The sequence below is a fragment of the Coregonus lavaretus genome (genome assembly GCF_964263955.1).
Source record: "Coregonus lavaretus genome assembly, contig: HAP1_SCAFFOLD_2037, whole genome shotgun sequence".
Classification (NCBI taxonomy): Eukaryota; Metazoa; Chordata; class Actinopteri; order Salmoniformes; family Salmonidae; genus Coregonus; species Coregonus lavaretus.
The window spans coordinates 73,808-82,934 of record NW_028165168.1 but is presented as its reverse complement, the minus strand read 5'-3'; positions in this window follow the sequence as shown (position 1 = coordinate 82,934).

Here is a 9,127-nt window from a genome sequence, read left to right as displayed (position 1 = left end):
ATGGAAGACAGCCTTTAGTACCACCTCGGGCCATTACGAGTATCTGGTCATGCCATACGGGTTGATGAACGCTCCGTCAGTTTTCCAATCATTCGTGGATGAGATCTTCAGGGACATGCAGGGGCAGGGGGTGGTTGTGTACATTGATGACATTCTCGTGTACTCGCCTACCCGTGTCGAGCATGTGGCCCTGGTGCGTAGAGTGTTGCGGAGGCTGGTGGAGCACGACCTGTATGTGAAGGCAGAGAAGTGTCTGTTTTTCCAGGAGTCGGTCTCCTTTTTGGGGTATCAGTTGTCTGCGTCAGGGGTGAAGATGGAGGTAGACCGGGTGTCGGCCGTGCGTAATTGGCAAACACCAACCACTGTGAAGGAGGTGCAGCAGTTTTTGGGGTTTGCGAATTACTACCGGAGGTTTATCCGGGGTTTTGGACAGGTGGCAGCTCCCATCACGTCTCTTTTGAAGGGGGGTCCGGTGCGTCTGCAGTGGTCGGCCGAGGCGGACAGGGCGTTTGGGAGGCTGAAGGACCTGTTTACCTCGGCCCCGGTGCTGGCGCATCCGGATCCCTCTTTGCCGTTCCAGGTAGAGGTGGACGCGTCAGAGGCCGGTCTAGGAGCCGTGCTTTCACAACGGTCTGGCGCGCCACCTAAACTCCGCCCCTGTGCCTTTTATTCTAAGAAGCTCAGTCCGGCGGAGCGGAACTATGACGTAGGGGACAGGGAGCTGTTAGCCGTGGTACAGGCCCTAAAGGTGTGGAGGCACTGGCTTGAGGGGGCTCAACACCCTTTCCTCATTTTGACGGACCACCGTAACCTGGAGTACATCCGGGCAGCGAGGAGGCTGAACCCTCGCCAGGCAAGATGGAATATCTTCTTGACCAGGTTTACTTTTAAGATCACGTACATCCCTGGGTCACAGAATGGTAAGGCAGATGCGCTGTCTCGGTGGTATGACACGGAGGAGAGGTCCGTGGAGCCCACTCCCATACTGCCGGAGTCGTGTCTGGTGGCACCGGTAGTGTGGGAGGTCGATGCTGAACTCGAGCGGGCGTTACGCACCGACCCTAGTCCACCACAGTGCCCGGAGGGTCGGAAGTACGTTCCGCTCGAGGTTCGGGATCGATTGATCTATTGGGCTCACACGTCACCCTCCTCTGGACATCCGGGTATCGGCCGGACAGTGCACTGTCTTAGTGCCAAGTACTGGTGGCCCACGTTGGCAAGGGATGTGAGGGTTTATGTTTCCTCCTGCTCGGTGTGCGCCCAGTGTAAGGCGCCTAGACATCTGCCTAGGGGTAAGTTACTAACCCTGCCCATGCCACAACGACCATGGTCCCACCTCTCGGTGGATTTTCTTACTGACCTTCCTCCTTCACAGGGGAATACCACTATACTGGTCGTTGTGGACCGGTTTTCTAAGGCCTGTCGTTTGCTCCCCATGCCGGGCCTTCCTACCGCCCTGCAAACTGCCGAAGCCCTATTCACCCATGTGTTCCGGCACTACGGGGTACCCGAGGATATTGTGTCTGATCGGGGTCCCCAATTTACCTCCAGAGTCTGGAGGGCCTTTATGGAGCGGTTGGGGGTCTCGGTGAGCCTCACCTCGGGTTACCACCCGGAGAGTAATGGGCAGGTGGAACGTGTAAACCAGGATGTGGGCAGGTTTCTTAGAACATACTGCCAGGACCGGCCGGAGGAGTGGGCAAGGTACGTTCCCTGGGCAGAAATGGCCCAGAATTCCCTACGCCATTCCTCCACTAACCTAACCCCTTTCCAATGTGTGTTAGGTTACCAGCCGGTTCTGGCACCCTGGCAGCAGAGCCAGATCGAGGCTCCTGCGGTGGATGAGTGGGCGAGGCGCTCGGAGGAGACATGGAACGCTGCACACGTCCACCTGCAGCGGGCCCTCCGACGTCATAAGGCGAGCGCTAATCTCCACCGCAGTGAGGGACCGGTGTACGCACCTGGTGATCGAGTCTGGCTCTCTACCAGGAACCTGCCCCTCCGCCTGCCCTGTCGGAAACTGGGTCGGCGGTTTGTAGGGCCATTTAAAGTCCTGGGAAGGTTGAACGAGGTGTGTTATAAATTACAGCTACCTGTTGAATATAAAAGTATTAACCCCTCGTTCCATGTGTCCCTTCTCAGGCCGGTGGTAGCTGGCCCACTCCAAGACAGTGAGATCAGGGAGACTCCTCCGCCCCCATTGGACATCGAGGGGGCACCGGCGTACTCCGTGAGGTCCATCTTGGATTCGAGACGTCGGATGGGGGGTCTCCAGTATCTAGTGGAGTGGGAGGGGTACGGTCCGGAGGAGCGGTGCTGGGTGCCGAGGAGAGACATTTTGGACCCGTCTCTCCTGACGGAATTCCATCGTGGGCACCCGACGCGCCCGGCTCCGCGTCCTCCGGGTCGTCCCCGAGGCCGGAGTCAGCGCACGTCTGGAGCCGCGCGTCAAGGGGGGGGTACTGTCACGGTTTCGGCCGAGGCTGCCTCTCTCCCTTGTTCGGGCAGGCTTCGGCGTTCGTTGTCTCCGGAATACTAGCTGCCACCGTTGTATGTTTCATGTTCGTTTGCTTTTGTCTGTGTGTTGTCACACCTGTTTTCATTTAGTGTCATTAGTGTCCTATTTAGTTCCCGTTGTGTTTGTCAGGTGTTGTGTATTATTGATTGTTGTCAGACGTGTTTTCGCTCGGTTGCGCTTCTCTCCACTGCGCTGGTGTTTACGCACCTGTTTGTGCGCTGTTTTGTTTCTTTTTTGCCTTCGTGCGTATTTCGCCTTCGGGCAAGTGTTGTCCGTTTGCCGTGTTTTCGGCTAAATACAAGTCTGTTGGATTATCCGTCTGCGTCCTGCGTTTGATTCCGCCACTGCACCTACAGCACGCCTTGACAAGGTTAGCAACATTTTCCAAAACTACAAAGCAATATGGGGATGAAAGCTTGTTTGCTTATTAAGTGATGTAATGTTGCTTTTGTGATAATGAAGTTTAATTCAAACTCTGAAAACATAGCTTTTAATATTTGTTATTAGGAAATACAATGACAAAATCACCACATTTAACATGAAATACTGTATCTTCTCTTTATCCAAAACTATCTTTAAGACAAATTAGAAACATCTAATATTTTACTTCGAAGGATTCTTCATTGATCCTTTTTATAAACTGGAGGAAGGATAGTTTAATAGCAAAATATTCCTAATACAGGCCATAAACCCAAGGGATGCATCTTAAAAGTGTCTTCCTCTCCTTGTCTCCTCTCTTTCAGTGGTTCAAAGGCAGTGCAGACTGAGGAAAGGAGACAAGGAGAGAATGCCACTTTAAACTATTGAGATGAAGCCTGTGTCTTAAAACAGTACAGTCTCTGGCTGCAATGGTCAGTATCTCTGGTTGGTGAAGCTCTTGTCCCCCCCCCCCCATCCCCATTGTGCTGTTAACCACAGCTGGTCAACCTGGCTGTCAACCTACTCTATTATGTTGCGATGCTTTTTTGTTAGGTGGGTGACCCCACAGCTCGTAGGGAGGGTAGCCAGCCGCTCAACTCCATCATACATCGTGGAGTTGAGTATCATATCATACTAAATGAAGGGTCACAAATGTATTTCCTACATGCTACGAATTGCCCCGAGGCAAGGTTGATACTCAAGGTTACATCTTTGAACCTGTATTCCCGTTAACCTAACAACCATATCAGATGCAACACCTGCCAGTACCAATATAAACACATACTGTCCCTGTTACCATGGTTTCTTCACAGTACCTCAGGCTTAGACTGTCGAGACTTAAAGGTCAGTGAATGTTTGAGTGATAGTTGAAAGTGAGTTCCAGGTAGGCATGTTCTATACTGATTAGACCTATAGGTCAGTGCAGTTAAATGAGCTGATGAGTGTATATGGGAGAATCTATTGTGTTTCCTTGATTCCTCGCATCCTCTCTCGTCGCCTCCTTCTTAAAACCCATTGGATGAGAAGGTCAGAGGTCCCTCCCCTGACTGTGTCTGACTGTGACCTGTTGAGGAGAGGCAGGCAGACAGACTCAGATCATTTGCTCTCCTGGCTCTGTCAGCCATTATCTTGAGTTATGGGCTACAGTCAGAACCAATTGCCTGGACACAGAACAGACAGCCTGAATTATGTCCACCACAGCAACTGACCCAGGAGCTGTGTTTCTGTTTGGTTTATAATGGTGATAGGTAAGGATGGGATATGTAGGGCTGATTGTAGATCAATAACAGACACATGTTTATCTTTGCATAATTTCTGGTTTATTGGTAAATAACTACTGGGAACTATACTTGTACAACTTCAAAGTTCCAATGTTATCGATATATACACTAATACTGAATGAATAAGCATTATTTACATTTTAGTCATTTAGCAGACGCTGTTATCCAGAGCGACTTACAGTTAGTGCATGCGTTTATTTTTTTCATATTGGCCACCCCCTGAGAAACGAACCCACAACCCTGGCGTTGCAAGCGCCATGCTCTACCCACTGAGCTACACTATTCTGAATGAATAAGAATAATATTATTTATGTTCATAATGTCTTCCCTGTCAGTGAATCCTCATCAATCATAATAGTTGTCTTTACAGTAAAGGGGGGTGAGTCACTTTTTGCTCAATCAGATAAGTAACAATGTTTGTGTGTGTGTGTGTCAACGCACGCACACGCTCTGCACCGTCCGTAATGCGCGTGCGCGTGTGGATAAATAGGAGCTGAGGAGCAGAGGGTCCATCCATTACTGGTTAAAACCCAGGGTTAACAACCAGGTTCACGTTTATTGTCATGAGTCTTGTCCTGGAGGCAGAGCTGAGCGATTTCCCCCTTAGCTAGATAGATAGGCCAGCTGCAAAGTCAAAATTGGCTATTTTGCAAAAATTCATGAACACAAAAATATACTTTTTGGTCTGAATTTAAGGTTAGGGTTAGGTTTAAAATCAGATGTAATGACTTTGTGGCTGTGCCAGCTAGTGACCACTGCAGAGCTGCCTCCAGAACAAGATTCATGACGAAAAACGCTAACCTGCGTTTAACAACAACCGAAGAAAAATGTGTAGTGGGATGGAGTGATGCAAAGCGCCAAGAGAGGAACCGGAGAAAAACAACGGGACCGCGGTGACCACAGAGAAGCAGGAAGCACGGTAAATTAATGCAAGGCAATGTATTAATTTAGCATTTTATAAAGTTTTTTTTTAAAGGAAATATCCTGCAGTAGCCTGTAGCCTACTCCCTTTGTATATATATCCCTGCAGTTACTTTCCACACAATAAAAACAATGAGCAGCTCAATATGAATGAATCATTTAGCTTTTTCTGTTTCATGTTTATATAATAATGCACATATACGAAGAAAAATATAAACGCAACATGCAACAATTTCAACGATTTTACTGAGTTACAGTTCATAGAAGGAAATCAGTCAATTTAATTAAATTAATTAGGCCCAAATCTATGGATTTCACATGACTGGGCAGGGGCGCAGCCATGGGTTTTTTCCCCCCAAAATCAGAATGAGTTTTTCCCCCAAAAATGACTTAATTACAGACAGAAATACTCCTCAGTTTCATCAGCTGTCCGGTTGGCTGGTCTCAGAAGATCCCGCAGGTGAAGAAGCTGGATGTGGAGGTCCTTGGCTGGCAGTGGGTGGGCCTATGCCCTCCCAGGCCCACCCATGGTTGTGCACCTGCCCAGTCATGTGAAATCCATAAATTAGGGCCTAATTTATTTATTTCAATTGACTGATTTCCTTCTATGAACTGTAACTCAGCAAAATCTTTGACATTTTTGCATCTTGCGTTTTATATTTTTGTTCGGTATATGTGCATTAATATATAAACAAAAACTCAGAGCAAGTAGGCTAAACATGAAACAGAAAAAGCTAAAAGGATTCATTCATATTGAGCTGCCATGTGTTTGTTGTTGATACCGTTCCCCTCATTCCACTCCAGCCATTACCACGAGCCTGTCCTCCCCAATTAAGGTGCTACCAACCTCCTGTGCTTTGTAGGTTATGCATTCAGATACTTACACCTTAGAAGGATAAAGGATCTCTACCAGAATACAAATACTGTTTACTTGAGAATACCTAATTCCCTTTTAACATAATGGTCTAGTCTTGTAGGATGGGGCAGAGGACTGAAGCTAAAATGATTTGGTTTATTGCCTTTGTTAAATGGCTTTCACATAGTGTAAAGTTGTTTTTATTTTATTTGACAATTTAAAAATATATAAACATTACACCAGGCAACAGATACAGTTGAAGTCGGAAGTTTACATACACCTTAGCCAAATACATTTAAACTCAGTAAAAATTCCCTGTCTTACGTCAGTTAGGATCAACACTTTATTTTAAGAATGTGAAATGTCAGAATAATAGTAGAGAGAATGATTTATTTCAGCTTTTATTTCTTTCATCACATTCCCAGTGGGTCAGAAGTTTACATGCACTCAATTAGTATTTGGTAGCATTTGGTAGCATTGCCTTTAAATTGTTTAACTTGGGTCAAACGTTTTGGGTAGCCTTCCACAAGCTTCCAACAATAAGTTGGGTGAATTTTGGCTCATTCCTCCTGACAGAGCTGGTGTAACTGAGTCAGGTTTGTAGGCCTCCTTGCTCGCACATGCTTTTTCAGTTCTGCCCACAAATTTTCTATAGGATTGAGGTCAGGGCTTTGTGATGGCCACTCCAATACCTTGACTTTGTTGTCCTTAAGCCATTTTGCCACAACTTTGGAAGTATGCTTGGAGTCATTGTCCATTTGGAAGACCCATTTGCAACCATGCTTTACCTTCCTGACTGATGTCTTGAGATGTTGCTTTAATATATCCACATAATTTTCCTTCCTCATGATGCCATCTATTTTGTGAAGTGTACCAGTCCCTCCTGCAGCAAAGCACCCCCACAGCATGATGCTGCCACCCCCGTGCTTCGCGGTTGGGATGGTATTCTTCGGCTTGCAAGCCTTCCCCTTTTTCCTCCAAACATAACGATGGTCATTATGGCCAAACAGTTCTATTTTCGTTTCATCAGACCAGATGACATTTCTCCAAAAAGTATGATCTTTGTGTGCAGTTGCAAACCGTAGTCTGGCTTTTTTATGGCGGTTTTGGAGCAGAGGCTTCTTCCTTGCTGAACGGCCTTTCAGGTTATGTCGATATAGGACTCGTTTCATGGGTAATGTGTCCACTTTGTGATTTGGTTTTAGGCAGGTGCAGGTGCTGGTCTATGGGCTTTAGGTTTGTATTCCAGGTTGGACAGGGCTTGATTACATTCTAACGTCATTAATATAGGATTATGTCTGTTTAATTTATTCCAAGGGGGAATATATATAATGTGTCCTTCAATATTAACCAATAGGCATTAACCCTTCTGTCCACCCTCCCCTCTCCCCCCTTTCCAGGTGACCCTGACCCAGGCCTGTGAATACATCGAGGATGAGGGTTGACATGCGGGGCACCAACCTGCCGGGGGCACTGTCCTGGGTCTACCAGCAGCATGTTCATCATCACAGACTGCGGCGTCAGCAGTGTGGGCAAGGTGCTGGAGCTGGTCCGCAGGAACACCTGTGCTGCCAGGTAGGGTACTGTCTGATGGCAGCTGGTAGAATGACATCAGTAGAAATGTGAACATTTTAGCATTTACAACCTACTATTGATCAAAACTGATACTGTAGGTTCAACCATTATTATTGTGGCAATAACGTGTGTGTGTGTGTGTGGGCAGGAGGGTTGGTGGGTGTTGATATTCATGTGGGACAAAGTCTGTCTGTCCTGCCAGACAGAGGTAGCTGCATTTTGAGAAGACAACACTCTGTCTGTCTATTGGCCTTTTCAATTAGTCTGGCCTGTGGCCCTGGCAACCATGCAATTAGTGAAATGGCTTTTGATTGCTCTCAGTGTTGTGTTTAACACAGCTGTGTGTAGTTACTAACTCAGGTAAACTCCGGTTTAGATGTGGAAGGACACAGTTGGGATAAATGCAGAAGACACATTTCAGTTGAATGCATTCAGTTGTACAACTGACTAGGTATCCCCCTTTCCTTTAAAGACCCCCCCTCTCTCTCTCTCTCTCTCTCTCTCTCTGTATTAACTGAATAAGAGGTTATTTTGTTATTATCCCAGGTGCTTTGGGCTTGTCCTGGGCCCCCGAGCCTGCAGGAGGCTCCTACAGGGCGTTGCCAAGGTGACAGGTGGAACCACAGAGTTCTTGGGTGTGGAGGAGACTGCAGCCCAAGGTGAGAGAAGTGACATCACGGTAGCTGACAACACTGCCCCCTAGTGGGGAATGTAAATAATTTAACTTGGGTGAACAAATGGGGAAATACACTGTAGTATGCTACTGAGTACATACTCTCTACTCTAACCCCCAAATAATATTTATTCCCTCCTGTGGAAGAAAAAAAAAAAAACATTGCTTAAAGAAAAAAATAAGCAAAGACGTTTGGTGTTCACCAAAAGGCATATGGAAGAAGGTACTCTGGTCAGATGAGACTAAAATTGAGCTTTTTGGCCATCAAGGAAAATGCTATGTCTGGTGCAAACCCAACACCTCTCATCACCCCGAGAACACCATCCCCACAGTGAAGCATGGTGGTGGCAGCATCATGCTGTGGGGATGTTTTTCATCGGCAGGGACTGGGAAACTGGTCAGAATTGAAGGAATGATGGATGGCGCTAAATACCGGGAAATTCTTGAGGGAAACCTATTTCAGTCTTCCAGAAATTTGAGACTGGGACGGAGGTTCACCTTCCAGCAGGACAATGACCCTAAGCATACTGCTAAAGCAACACTCGAGTGGTTTAAGGGGAAACATTTAAATGTCTTGGAATGGCCTAGTCAAAGCCCAGACCTCAATCCAATTGAGAATCTGTGGTATGACTTAAAGATTGCTGTACACCAGCGGAACCCATCCAACTTGAAGGAGCTGGAGAAGTTTTGCCTTGAAGATTGGGCAAAAATCCCAGTGGCTAAATGTGCCAAGCTTATAGAGACACACCCCAAGAGACTTGCAGCTGTAATTGCTGCAAAAGGTGGCTCTACAAAGTATTGACTTTGGGGGGGGTGAATAGTTATGCACGCTCAAGTTTTCAGTTTTTTTGTCTTATTTCTTGTTTGTTTCACAATAAAAAATA